The sequence below is a fragment of the Taudactylus pleione genome, unplaced genomic scaffold (assembly GCF_031769625.1).
Source record: "Taudactylus pleione unplaced genomic scaffold, aTauple2 ptg000214l, whole genome shotgun sequence".
NCBI lineage: Eukaryota > Metazoa > Chordata > Amphibia > Anura > Myobatrachidae > Taudactylus > Taudactylus pleione.
The window spans coordinates 8,093,694-8,107,616 of record NW_028284616.1 but is presented as its reverse complement, the minus strand read 5'-3'; the positions used below and the strand labels follow the sequence as shown (position 1 = coordinate 8,107,616).

Sequence of the window (13,923 nt, the reverse complement as noted above, 5' to 3'; positions counted from 1 at the left end):
GTTATTTTCAGCCATCAATTTTGTGATATTTTGCTGTTGATGTGTTTGTTGTCATTGTTGCATGATCTGCAGCACATATGCCCTCTAGGGGCACTTCTGCACAACACGTTTCCTACATCACCATGGAAACATAGTCATAGTAGTACAGTCCTGGACAAAATTAAAGTTTTATTAAAAACCAAGCACTGTATGTTGATATAACCATTGTAATATGTGGATTATCTATTATTAAGTCTTCACTGCTGTAATGTTTATTTTCCAATGTGCTAAACAGGGAAAGGAAGTGTGTATACAAATAATTTGTGTTTTTAGTATTTATTTTGCTCTTTCATGGTACAAGACTTTTAGGTAAAAGTTCAGTATAATCTCTGTTTAGACCATAAAAGCAAGCTGCAGTTACTGATGATATTATAATTTTTAGTCATTGTTATTAATGTCATCTATGCAAATGTAATGTACAAATTGGGTTATGAAGTTTTTTCTACTTCATAGATCATTTATTTATAACAGATTAGAAACAATATAACATTCATGCATATCATTAAATAGTGAATTAATTTCCTGAATATAGGTCTATCTGTCTGTCTATGGGTGTCCAGCAGTAGAGTAGATTTGCTAAAGAAACTCTATTTGTGTTTTAGTTATGTCTTGATTTATTCACAATTACTGAACTCAGACGTAATCGCAATCATTATCACGACAGTTTAGTGATACACAGATAAGAGGTGTTAGCAACTACCTTTCCCTGAAACAATAGTGGGCATGATTTAGAGATGCATGCAATGTTGATATTGGACGCAGTGAAGCGTTTTTTTGCCACTGCGCATGTGTCAAAGCCACACTGCATCTTAGCGAAAGCAGTTGCAGAGGGGATTTATTTGTGTGAGTGACAGGTAGTCAGCATTTGGGGGAGGTAATGGGGGTGGTAGTTTAAAGAAAACGCAGGCGTATCGGGACCGTTTTCTGGGCATGTTCTAGTGAGCCTCTGCAAATTCGTTCCAGAGAAGCCCCTGGCATCTTAGGTGAGACGCTCATTCTGAGACAGCATAGGCTTACTCAGAAGTTCGATGTGCAGCCGATGTTTTCACTGTTGTACATAAGTGGCAGATGTGAGATGGGTGTCTCAGTGGTGGGAGGTGGGTGTCTCAGTGCACAATACCGCGGTTGATCCATTAGCATATTTTCACATGTCCGCAGCGTACAGGATAGTAGCAGTGATGGGCATTGCATGCATCTCTGAATCAGGTGCAGTGTGTTGAGTTAATAACCATTAGAATACAATGGGCCTGATTCAGACCCACTCGCGAGCGGCTGTCCGCTCGCAAGTGGGTCGATGGTCTGCACTGAGCATGCGCACGACGGAGGGAGCTCCGTCGTGCGCATGCGCCAGACACGATGAGCGAAGGACTTTCCTTCGCTCGTTGTGTCCGATCAAAGGGGGCGTGCTGTCAATGTTGATTGACAGCACGCCCCCTTTGGTGGGCGTGCCGGGGGCGTGCCTCCCTGACGGGGGCGTTCCCACGGGAACGCCTCCCGTCAGAAGCCGGCCCACTGACATCACTAGTGATGTCAGTGGGAGTGATTTTGGCTCTGATAGAGCCAAAATCACTCCGGAGCTTGCGGTTGAAAACCTCAACCGCAGGCTCCGGCTCGCAATTTCGATGGTCGCGATGGTCACGACCATCGCGGCCATCAAAATGCACGCTCGTATAGCCTGTGGGTGGTGACCCACAGCTATACGAGCGTCCAGGAGGACGCTCCATGAAAATGGAGCCCGGCCCTCATGCAGAGCGTGCGCTCTGCTCAGAGCGTACGGCTCTGAATGAGGGCCAATGCTAGTACATGTATAAACTCCTACAAATAGTATCTGTTTTTAAACAGAGAGTTCTAGTAGAGCTTTTATAATTGGGAGTTCTGATGTCATCATTTCAGTGCTTACTGAGAAAATGTGTATTATAAGGAATACTATACCCTCTACTGTAAAATGTTACAGATATAATTAGAGATGAGCAGTTCAGTTCTACTCTGTTCTTTTAATAAAAATAGCTCAAGTTCGGATTTATCTTATTGACTATCCAAAACACGAGAGCCGGGTAGCCAATAAGATGCCGTTTTTCATCTCCGAACGTAACCGAACCGTTCATCTTTAATAAAAATCACCTTGGAGATCTATAACCTGTATGAAAAAGCACTCAGCATGCAGGCTTCTGTCTTTATATGAAAAAGCCTCTATCTATATAACTTATAGTTGTATTGAATAAAAATATACCTAGACTTTATAATTAGTGACTTCTGATATCAGGGCTACATGGGTTATGGAATTCAGTGGTGACTTCCAATATCATTATAGTTATGGATTCCAGTTTTTAATTTTCCCTGAAAAATTCAGAAAACAAATACTGAGGGATGTAATGACGTTTTCTGTTAAAACTGAGAAAGTTAAAAATCAGAGCCAGTAATTATGCAAGTGGCAGCTCAGCATCGGAGATACTGTATACCCTGCGACTCCCAATGCCAACACAGGATGCGGGAAGCAACATAGTAAAGATAGAGATGAAAATTAGATCAATGAAGATATAAAGGAGCACAATACACAGAAGGTGGACAATGACAATGGTAGGTAGAGATGGATTGGTACTACATTTATTTTACCCAAGAACAAATTGAATTTTCCCTGATACTCTCTCTCTCTCCTGGAATACCACCTACATTGTCCCTTGGCACCCTCCCCTAGCTCCACTCTCCTCTCTGCCATTACACCACCCCCTGGTTCCCTTCTCCACTCACCCATGGCACCATCTATTGTGTCCCTCCTCCTCCCTTATTGACACCATCTTCTGGTTCCTCTCTCCTCCGTCCCATGATATACTCCTCTTATTCCCCTCATCTGCCTTCCATGGCACACCGTCCACGGTAACCCTCACCCTGTTCCTTGAACCCTGTACTAACTTTGAATTCTCCTCTGATAACAGTTTTTCTTATATAATATATTTATATAATTAACACTGCCTTTTTGCATGTGAAAAATATAAATAACACTATATTACCCCTAAAAAAACAGTGCAAATAGGATACAGTATATCATAAATGGAACACATATCTTGCCCATCTTCACTACACTCTTCTTTCACCTACATTATCCACTTTTTGGGGTCTATTCACTAAGCCTTGGAGAGACATAAAGTGGATGGAGATAAAATATCAACCAATCAGCTCATAGCTGTCATTTTTCAAACACAGGGGTCTATTTACTAAGCGTTGGGTGGAGACAAAGTGAACATAGATTAAGTACCAGCCAATCAGCTCCTAACTGCCATGTCACAGGCAGGGCCGGCGCTAGGCTGTGCTGCGCCCAGTGAAGTCCTGTGTTGCCGCCCCTTCCCTCCCCATGAGCTTAAATATCTCCTATAGGGCCGGGAGGGAGGTGGGCGTTTCCTGCACCCTCCGGAAACAGTAGCGCTGTGGGCGACGGACCGGCTTGCCCGTGCCTGGAGCCGCTACTGGTCACAGGCTGTGTTTGAAAAATTACAGTTAGGAGCTGGTTGGTTGGTACTTTATCCATTTTATCTCCACATAAGGCTTAGTAAATAAACCCCACAGCCAGTAAAATGACAGTTAGGAACTGGTAGGTTGGTACTTTATCTCATCAAGGCTTAGTGAATAGACCATATTTAATTGCAATTTAAATATTTATAACCAGTGTATTCCCTTACTTACTACTTCTGTGTCAGCAGAACCCTGTATCCTGCTCTATAGACCCAGTAGATGGCACAAAGAGTCAGAGAACTGCTATTTAAATAGTTTTATCCAGACCTCCTCTCTATATTTGGAGATTATTTGATTACTATTTTAAGAATTTGAATACTACAATGTAAGTATTATCAGGGATTGCATATCTGTAACGGTTTAATTATGAGGACATTAGAAATATGTTCATATAATCACAGGGGTAGGGTACGGGATCCCGGCGGTCAGAAACCTGATGCCGGCATCCTGACAGGGTTAGGATACAGGCACCTGTCGGGTAAGTATCCTAACCCTACCCTACCCCTAACTCTAACCCTAACCCTACCTCCCCGCACCCTAAACCTAACCTCCCCCCCAGTGCCTGAACCTAACCCTCCCTCCTAGTGCCTAACCCTTCCCCCATAGTGCCTAACCATAACCCAGAACTCTCCCCCTAACACCACTACTTACTGTCAGGACTTTGATGTCATGTAATTCACTTCTTATCTGTTTGTCAATTTCACTTAAAAAGTGATCACTAAAATATCTGCTAAGACATGTACAAATTCATCCATTACTCTTGTGAATTGCACTGACAATTTGTTAATAACAGTAAAATAAATCGAGCACTTAAATTTAGAGCCAGTGCCATCAGAATTTCTCACAGATTAACAACTGAGCACAACTGAGGAGTGACAAAACACAGCAACCAAGAATCTTTTATGTTATTATTATTATTGTTATTACTACTATTGATTATTTACATAGTGCCACTATGTAATTCAGAAACATACAAACTCCACACAGATAAGGCTGTGATCGGGAATTGAGCTCATGAACCCAATTTGGGCCAAACAGTGATCATATATTATACCTTATTTTGAAAGATCTGTGTTTGCTTCTGATTACCCAATCTGGCTAGGACATTTATTTTTTTTATTAGATGTTTTGCCTTTAAAAGGAACACCAGTTTTGTCAAGCTGGGATGACGTATAAACCTTTAGAAGATCATCTCCTAAAGCTGTTTGCTGTGATTGAATATCCCTTTATATTTTTGTTGAAGTTTAGGGTGTGACTTCCTCTTTAGTCACACCTATGTTTTTTATCCATATTCTCCAGGCAGTCCATTTGGAGTCTGCTGACTGCATACATAATAGTTGGTGGCTTTCGGATTTTTTTTCTATCTCTATGGTCACAGCACTCGCTTGTTCACATAGCAACATGCACTTAGTCCAATGTGCAAGGAATCCTGTCTGCTATACTCCTGACATCTTAGATTTTAAGGTCAGGCAGGTATGGTGGCCATATGGTTCATTCCTCTTGGTCGACAAATTTAGCAAATTTAACTGATAATGAATAATGAAAGCCTTAATTTTCCATTCTCATTCATCGCTGCTGTTATGGAGATTGCGGATGTGGCATGTGCACACATCTGTTCGAACAGGAGCAATTAAAACTGGAATAAGGAAAATAAAATACTATGTTCTTTGGTGGGATTTGCAAGAACACAGAGGTCGTGAAGACTAAGAAAAGCAATCAAGCTTTATCCCTGTATGTTATATGCATGAACACATGCATTATAACTGGCTGGGGCAGGGCTATAACCAATGCAGCATTGTGACAAATTCTAACACACCCTATATCAGCAATTCCTGTTCATTAAGAACACCCATAAACCTCTAATACATTTAATGTTTAATAAATGATTGACTGCTGAAAATACCCTTTCTGGGATTGTGCAGGATCTTAAAATCACCCTTAGGCTTACTCCTGAAAAATTACACGCAAATAAGATTTTTCAGCCCAAAGCATGGGGAGATGTCAATAAAATATATAATCTCTTACTATTTGTACATATAAAAAACATAAGTAGTGTTTAAATAGAGCATGCAAGAAGATGGTCTATTTGTTAATTTATTTTAAATACTTATATTAATAATCAGGACTAGTCTTCTATATTGATGAGTGAGCACAGTATATTTCTGAATTGGGAAAATCTGTCCAGCAGCTATAGTTATCATTGCTAACAATATGCCTCTTACACAATTTTGGCATAGTGTCTGATTATGGGCAGTTCTACAAGGAGGCAGGAAGAGTATATATGAACAGATTATGTCAAGAGTATTGTAACAGTAATTTTTTTTTTTTAATTACTTAACATGCTGAGTTTTTATTGTAAAACAGAGTGTATTGCTAACATTGTGCATGCAAATTAGGTTTCATATGTATGTATAAACCATGTAAGATATTACACCATTATATGGAAAATACAGTCCTACCCAAATCTTAGCTATACCCTCAGTACTATCAGACTGTAAAGCTTGGTGCACACTCTTGTATGATGTAACAAACAATGCAATGGTCTTCCCAATTTCACTAAATGTCGGAACACACAATACAGAGCGTTCACACTATACAATTTTCCGAAACAACTGCACAATATATTGTGTCGGGGGATTTTATCCAATTAATCGTTTCTCCTGTACGCGATGTGCGCTGTGGTCGTGCGTACACCCTACACGATGTGCATCACATCGTACATCGCATCGTACCATCTGACGTGCAGCACAACAGATGGGACAATGTGATGAATGACAGCCGGGAACGACGGATTGGGCACTCCCTATACAAGGTGAAGATATATTGTTCCAATCCATGTCGGAACGATATATTGGACGATAGATCGTATAGTGTGTACCCATTCTTGGTCTGCACAATAATCATCTGTACATGCAAATGTAATAATGTGTTAATTAGGAAGAGCTACATAACGTGTCAGTTATCTCTATTGATCTATCTCAATATTTATCTATCTCTATAATCCAATATTTACTTACATGGTATATTAGAAAATATTTTAATTTAAAATCATGTCTTTGCTACATGGTAGGTGATAAATGATAATTGGTAAATATTTTCTACTGGCATGAATATTTGTTTTTGTTTTTTTTACTTTGTTAAGGTTTGATTTTCTTATTTTACAATGGAAGCAGACTTCTGTTAAAAAGTAGCATTATTTGTCTGTTCATAGCAACTTTGATTCATGTCAGATATTCATAGCGTCACGTGAACAGACAGAAGATTGCTTCCCAAGGAAATATCTTTCATTAACTTACTTATTATTTACACAGAATAGTAATAACTGAATGTAATTAACAACTCGGAATTTGCTCTCCACAACAATACCTTACCTGAAACATATATTACTAGTTGGATAACCAATATTGGTCTCATACATGAATATTATAATGAACAGGGTTCTCGCCACCATTTGTCGTAGCTTGTAATTGCATGTTACATCTTGTATAGTCCCTATTGTGAAATACAGTTTGTTAGTTCTACATATTACATAACCCATGTTAATGTAAGTCTAATCTAAATTGTTTGTGTGTCAGTGCTGAGTTCTGATGCCATTGCTTTTAATCTGTAGCAGTAAGACCATGGACCCTAGTGTGTGCGTGTTTATAGGTTAGGGAATTTAGAATGTAAGTTCCAAAAGGAAAGAGAGTGATGTGAATGATTAAAATGTTCCCTGTAAAGTGCTATATGACATTGTAGCACATATAAATAAATGATAATGAGCTTTGGTATCATCTCTTCAGTAGTCATTAGGAACACTATATTGTAAGGATTAAAACTACTATCTTAGAGAGTACAATACAACATATTTACTAAACCAATATTAATAGCCGCATAATTATGTCACAATTTTTTGGCACTTTTTCAAAAGATAAACCTATACTCACTCTAGGGACATTAGTATAGATAGTAGTATTAACATTATAACAAAAATTAATTATAGAAAGCTGATTGGGAAAATTCATCCTATGCATTTGTTTGTGTGCACACACACTCAGTGTACAACTATCTATCCCACACTTGTGATGTTGCTACACCTTAAGCTAATAATAAAACTAATAATGATGATAATAATAATGAAATATTGAAAAACAAGTATACTACAATGAGGGTAGAATATAGGAATATATGCCACCAGTAATATCATTGAAAGTCATCTATATATATATACATATATATATATATATATATAATGTATATGTACAGTATGTATATGTACATGTACACATACATATGCACAAACACTCACTAGAGATTAACACATTAAAAAGGTAGCAATTAAAACAGAAGAAAAATTTTGTGTATGTATGTATCTATCTATGTATGTCTGCATGTGTATACACACACACACACAAAATACATGAATAATCAAATAAAACATTCCAGTGGACGTACACTGCAAACACATAATATGTGTACAGTACTTAACTGTTGATATATAATGTGAATATATGGCACCAGGCCTATTATAGTGGTTTAAAAGGTAATGACAGCAGTAAGTACAAATAGCAACAAAGAGCATGGAAGGCTACACTTTTCCCTACTAGGACACACTTATCACCATATCCCACAACCTGAAACATGTTTTGAAAAGAAAATGCAGTCTTACCTTGTGGCCTGGATATCTTCCTCTGGGTGTTCAATCTAGAAAAGGCCAGACAGGTTATAAATAATTACCTCTCATTATATTTACACACAGTTCACTATATTCATACATATTATATGGTAATAAAGGAAACAATTTATTACAGTATCAACCAACCTAGCCATACTATAATATATCTACCAAACTAGCCATACTATAATACTGTATAGCTACCAACCTTGCAATACTATAATATATCTTCCAACCAAACCATTCTACCTTTAGCTATCATCACATATGCATACACATACACACAAGTTGAATACACTGTATATTATCACTTATTCAGCCACTTATATTTTGTAAATGGCAACATTCCTACAAGATAGATAGATAGTTACACAGTATGTACATACTGTGTATGTAAAGAAATACACAGGAAACATATATACAGTATGAGCCTACACAGTACTACATCTGACCACAATGCAGTGTAATCATTAATAAAAAAAGAAATGTTATGAATGTATGCACACACACGTAATTAGATAGATAGATAGATAGATAGATAGATAGATAGATAGATAGATAGATAGATAGATAGATGCAGTTGTTTTGTGTAGGGTTTAGCTGGAAAATAAGTGGTTAATATTTTTCTGCCACAATTGCAGTACATTCCCCAATATTTCTATTATGTCTCTCCAAATCGGAAACTGGAATACATTATACAGTAATATATGTACAAATAAAGTCGTAATATATGTACAAATAAAGTCATATGTAAATATATTTTGGTGGACAATTTATTTTAGTGGACAATAATAGGAAGTATTATTTCGTATTAGTTTCATATAGGGGTTCTATTTGTGTAATCGATCATGCAACGAGAAAGAAAGTATATTACACCTGGAATAAGTGGTTAATTGGTTAATATTTTTTTTACAAAATAAAGTATCTATATAAAATGTATCACATGTGTAACATATTTTTCCTGTATTTACTGCAAACACTCTAAATATGTATTTTTGTTTGGAACAAATATATTGTATAACTGATAACAGACATCTAAAATGCACATATGTATTTACACATATAATGTGCAGTCTAGGTTGCTTATCTATTGTGACATTCACTATTTCATTAATATATTAACTTTTATTTGCTATTGTTTTTCTGTAATTCTACATAACTATTATTTACAGAATGATTAGGGATGTGTGTGGAAAATAATATTGAAACAACAATAAAGCAATGCAAAATAAATTGCAGAAATACTATCAGGGATTTTAGTAGAAAGGAAATCGTTTAAATGACATAACATAAATAAAATTAATTATATTGAATATAAATAAATGCAGTAGAACATCGACAACGTGGTTGATGCACCTATTAATATATTCGTGCTATAGATATGTACTTACTGTAGAGAGCAATCTAACACATTCTGTGCAGGACGCGGAATGGAATTAGTGTTTCTGTTAGTCTTTAAAAAGTTATGTCTGGCGAAGTAAAGTCCTTTGTGTGCCCGCTTTTAGCCAGGCCTGATTAATTCATTTCACACTGTAGGTTCTCCAATTTTTCCCACATACAGAAATCAGCCAAAATAGGGATTCAAAATCAAGTTCAGTTTGTCCAATTAGCATGACAATGATGTCTGGGGGGAAGAGGTCTCCTGAGGCAGAGGGTCTGCGGTGACAGGCTGGTCTCCTCTGCACTCAGGGCATTTTCCCAGGCTGCACAACAATCCCGCAACTGCTTGTCTTGTATGGTAAACGTTGTGTTATGAAGTCTGCCTTCTAATAACATGAAGAATAGGTCATTAGTGCTGGGGCTGGACTGAAAAGACAGGCAGGAGGTTGCTACATATAGCATGGCCTGCAAAGAACCCTGTGAATATTGTGATATATATATATATATATATATATATATATATATATGAATATATATATATATATGACGGATATATGTATATATACACAAATATATGAATATATTTATATGTGTATATATAATATATATTCGCGCACACATGCGTGAGCTGTTATACGTTGACGTGTCATAGTAAATTACTATAGAATGTCCCTGTATCCCCCTCATACCTATAAGGTGTATACAGAGAAGGCTTTCTTACTTACTTGTAGACGTTATCTTGCGCCATCCTTTAATCTTCCGAAGGACAATCATCATACGAGGATGTTAGAAATGTTTCCTTGAAGTGGAGTGTCTGCCTGTCTGTACAGATGTATTTCCCAGCGTCGTACATATCCTTTGGTTGGCCTGGAGATGAGTGAGCTGCTCCCCAGCCCAGTACATATAGGCAGGCACACGATGGAGGAAGGAGAGTAATCCTTCTGGTAATTTGGTAATACCATTTCATGTATTGCACTTATTTTCTCACAGTTCCCACAAGAAGTGTCTGGGACCCAATTGTGCTGCTCAGAGACGTCCAAGCTGCTGCAGACGTGTGCAGAAACCCTAAGGAGCTTCCCATTCATTGTCCTCAGTGCATTGATAGCTATTGTGTAGGCGCTGCATGATCTATTTTGCTTTTTATTCACGCCTTTTAGTTACCCCCCACTCTATAGCATAGGAATAATTTATCAGATCCCATTTAACTCCAGGAAAGAGAGAGAGCAGTAGAGAGGAAAACCCAAACTCCTTAAGCCACCAAAAGACACATAAGAACTTCCCTTAAACTTGGACTTCACAATGATTTTGCAGCTGAGATGGTCTATGGGCTGGAATCCAAGCTCACCTCTCCTATCACCCGGCCATCCTCCGTCTGTGATGGGTTCTGCAGCGGACATTGCAAGAAGGAAGACTCCTACATGAATGGCTGAAACTCAGATTATTATTTATGATATATCCAATTCCCATCTGGAATCATTGCGATCTGGAAGAAGTGACAGACAAGAATAGCAATGTATACAAAGGTGGTCGGGAAGGAAAATGCAAAGCTGTTCTGCGTACTTGAGGCATAAGATGACTCGGAGGAAGAAGAATCACAGGGGGTTTAATCCATGTACTACTATATAGATGACCCGAGCTCTGTTGAGAATGCAGTGATTTTAGACAGTGCAGTTAGGGCCGAGAGTGCAGAAGGTGAGGTGCTGAGTGTCCAAGGAGATCATGAGAATGCCGTAAGTGGTTAGATGTGTGATGACATGCTCAGAGTGTAGTGAGGTGCTGGGAGTGTAGTGATGTGCTGGGAGAGCAGTGGGATGTAAGGAGTGCCTTGAGGTGTTGGGAGGGCAGTGTGGTGCTGGGGCTGCACTGAGATGAGGAGAATTCAGTGAAGTGTTGAGGGTCAGTGAGACACCCAGAATGCGGCGAGGTGCTGGGACTGAAGTGCAGTGAGGTGCTGATGCTGACAATGTAGTCAGGTGCTGGGAATGCAGTGAGGTGCTGATACTGACAATGTATTCAGGTGCTGGGACTGAAGTGCAGTGAGGTGCTGATGCTGACAATGTAGTCAGGTGCTGGGAATGCAGTGAGGTGCTGATGCTGACAATGTAGTCAGGTGCTGGGAGTGCAGTGAGGTGCTGATACTGACAATGTATTCAGGTGCTGGGAGTGCAGTGAGGTGCTGATGCTGACAATGTAGTCCGGTGCTGGGAGTGCAATGAGGTGCTGATGCTGACAATGTAGTCCGGTGCTGGGAGTGCAGTGAGGTGCTGATGCTGACAATGTAGTCAGGTACTGGGAGTGCAGGGTGGTGCTGATGCTGACAGTGCAGCGAGGCTGATGCCGACAATGTAGTCAGGTGCTAGGAGTGCAGTGAGGTGCTGATGCTGACAATGTAGTCAGGTGCTGGGAGTGCAGTGAGGTGCTGATGCCGACAATGTAGTCAGGTGCTAGGAGTGCAGTGAGATGCTGATGCTGACAATGTAGTCAGGTGCTGGGAGTGCAGTGAGGTGCTGATGCTGACAATGTAGCGAGGTGCTGGGAGTGCAGTGAGGTGCTGATGCTGACAATGTAGTCCGGTGCTGGGTGCAGTGAGGTGCTGATGCTGACAATGTAGTCAGGTGCTGGGAGTGCAGTGAGGTGTTCATGCTGACAATGTAGTCAGGTGCTGGGAGTGCAGTGAGGTGCTGATGTTGACAATGTAGCGAGGTTCTGGGAGTACAGTGAGGTGCTGATGCTGACAATGTAGTCAGGTGCTGGGAGTGCAGTGAGGTGCTGATGCTGACAATGTAGTCAGGTCCTTGGAGTGCAGTGAGGTGCTGATGCTGACAATGTAGTCAGGTGCTGGGAGTGCAGTGAGGTGCTGATGCTGACAATGTAGTCAGGTGCTGGGAGTGCAGTGAGGTGCTGATGCTGGCAATATAGTCAATGCTGGGAGTGCAGTGAGGTGCTGATGCTGACAATGTAGCGTTGTGCTGGGAGTGCAGTGAGGAGCTGATGCTGACAATGTAGCGTTGTGCTAGAAGTGCAGTGAGGTGCTGATGCTAACAATGTAGCCAGGTACTGGGAGTGCAGTGAGGTGCTGATGCTGACAATGTGGCCAGGTACTGGGAGTGCAGTGAAGTGCTGATGCTGACAATGTAGTCAGGTGCTGGGAGTGCAGTGAGGTGCTGATGCTAACAATGTAGCCAGGTGCTGGGAGTGCAGTGAGGTGCTGATGCTGACAATGTAGCGAGGTGCTGGGAGTGCAGTGAGGTGCTGATGCTCCAATGAGATGCTCAGACTTCAGCAAGATGCTGAGAGTTCCATTAGTTCATTAGTAGCCTGATGTTGCTGTGAGATCCTGATTAGAGGATATATTGGTGAGAGCAGAAAACATATCTGGTGAAAGTGGAGTATTGGGATGAACTGCATTGGGCAGTGCTGATAGCCTCTGACCCTGCAGTCATGACTAGGGTGAGCATCGTCCATATGAATGCTATGAAATACTGGCAGTGATTTGGGCAGTAAGATATATCGGTATTGGATGTGTTTGGTGTATTGGTGTATGTAGTAACGGTAGCTGCATGTGGCAGAAAGGGCAGCTGGTGGGAGTGTGCTGCATTCAGTGTGTCGGCGTGGAATGCAGGGAGAGGGATGTTGGCATAGATACGGCGGGATGTGTAGAATGAGCTGATGTACGGAGGACGCAGAGGGAAGGATGCTTTCAGCATGATGTATAAGCAGTGAGATGCTGAGAGATGCTGCGGGCTGAATGGAATGCTGGCAGTGCAATGAGAAGCTGTACAGTGGAATTAGATCTGCTCCATACAGGATATTTACAGGCTGAACCCTATTAACCCTATACTGACCATAGCCAGCATCCCTCTTGCCATTGACTGACAGAATGGTGGCCTTCTGTCCTATATCCAGTCTCTTCTAGGAACTCTTGAGTCCTGGTCCTCACACCTCCCTGGGATAATCTGCAGATCCATTTTGGAAATGGAGAAGGACAGAAAGGAAAAATCCCCTTTTTTTTTGGTTTCTCCTAGTGCCTACACGCAGTGCTGCGTCCTGACGTCACCGCCCAGGATAGGTCAGCTTGGTGCACATATTAATGCATTTTACTTCTCACAGGGAGGAGGGGTCTTCATTAACCCAACAACTCTGACTGACAATTACTGGGAAGACGATATACTGGGATTTAAATATATTTTTAGGTCTGGGTACATTATGTTTCTGCGGGTTATGTTATACCATCCCTTTTTTAATGCGTGATTGTGGGATGCATGTACGTATGATTATAGCACAAAGCAGTGTGTGTTACTGTATATACGAAAATACTAGGTGGATCTGCATACAAATCAAGT

At 40.3% G+C, this 13,923-nt stretch overlaps 1 long non-coding RNA gene across 2 annotated transcripts in view; it reads right to left on the bottom strand.

Annotated features, from left to right (window-relative positions):
- LOC148517569 (uncharacterized) overlaps positions 1-13,572 on the bottom strand; it is an 88,188-nt gene extending 74,616 nt beyond the window's left edge. Inside the window, exons 1-3 of one of the 2 annotated variants that reach the window (XR_015879267.1) lie at positions 13,426-13,572; positions 10,306-11,063; positions 8,195-8,229 (exon numbers count right to left, since the gene is read on the bottom strand). This is a non-coding gene — a long non-coding RNA (uncharacterized LOC148517569). Of the gene's footprint in view, positions 1-8,194; positions 8,230-10,305; positions 12,481-13,425 lie in introns of those variants that run through there. The other variant, XR_015879266.1, reaches the window with a different exon arrangement.
- Between the last annotated feature and the right edge of the window lie 351 nt (positions 13,573-13,923).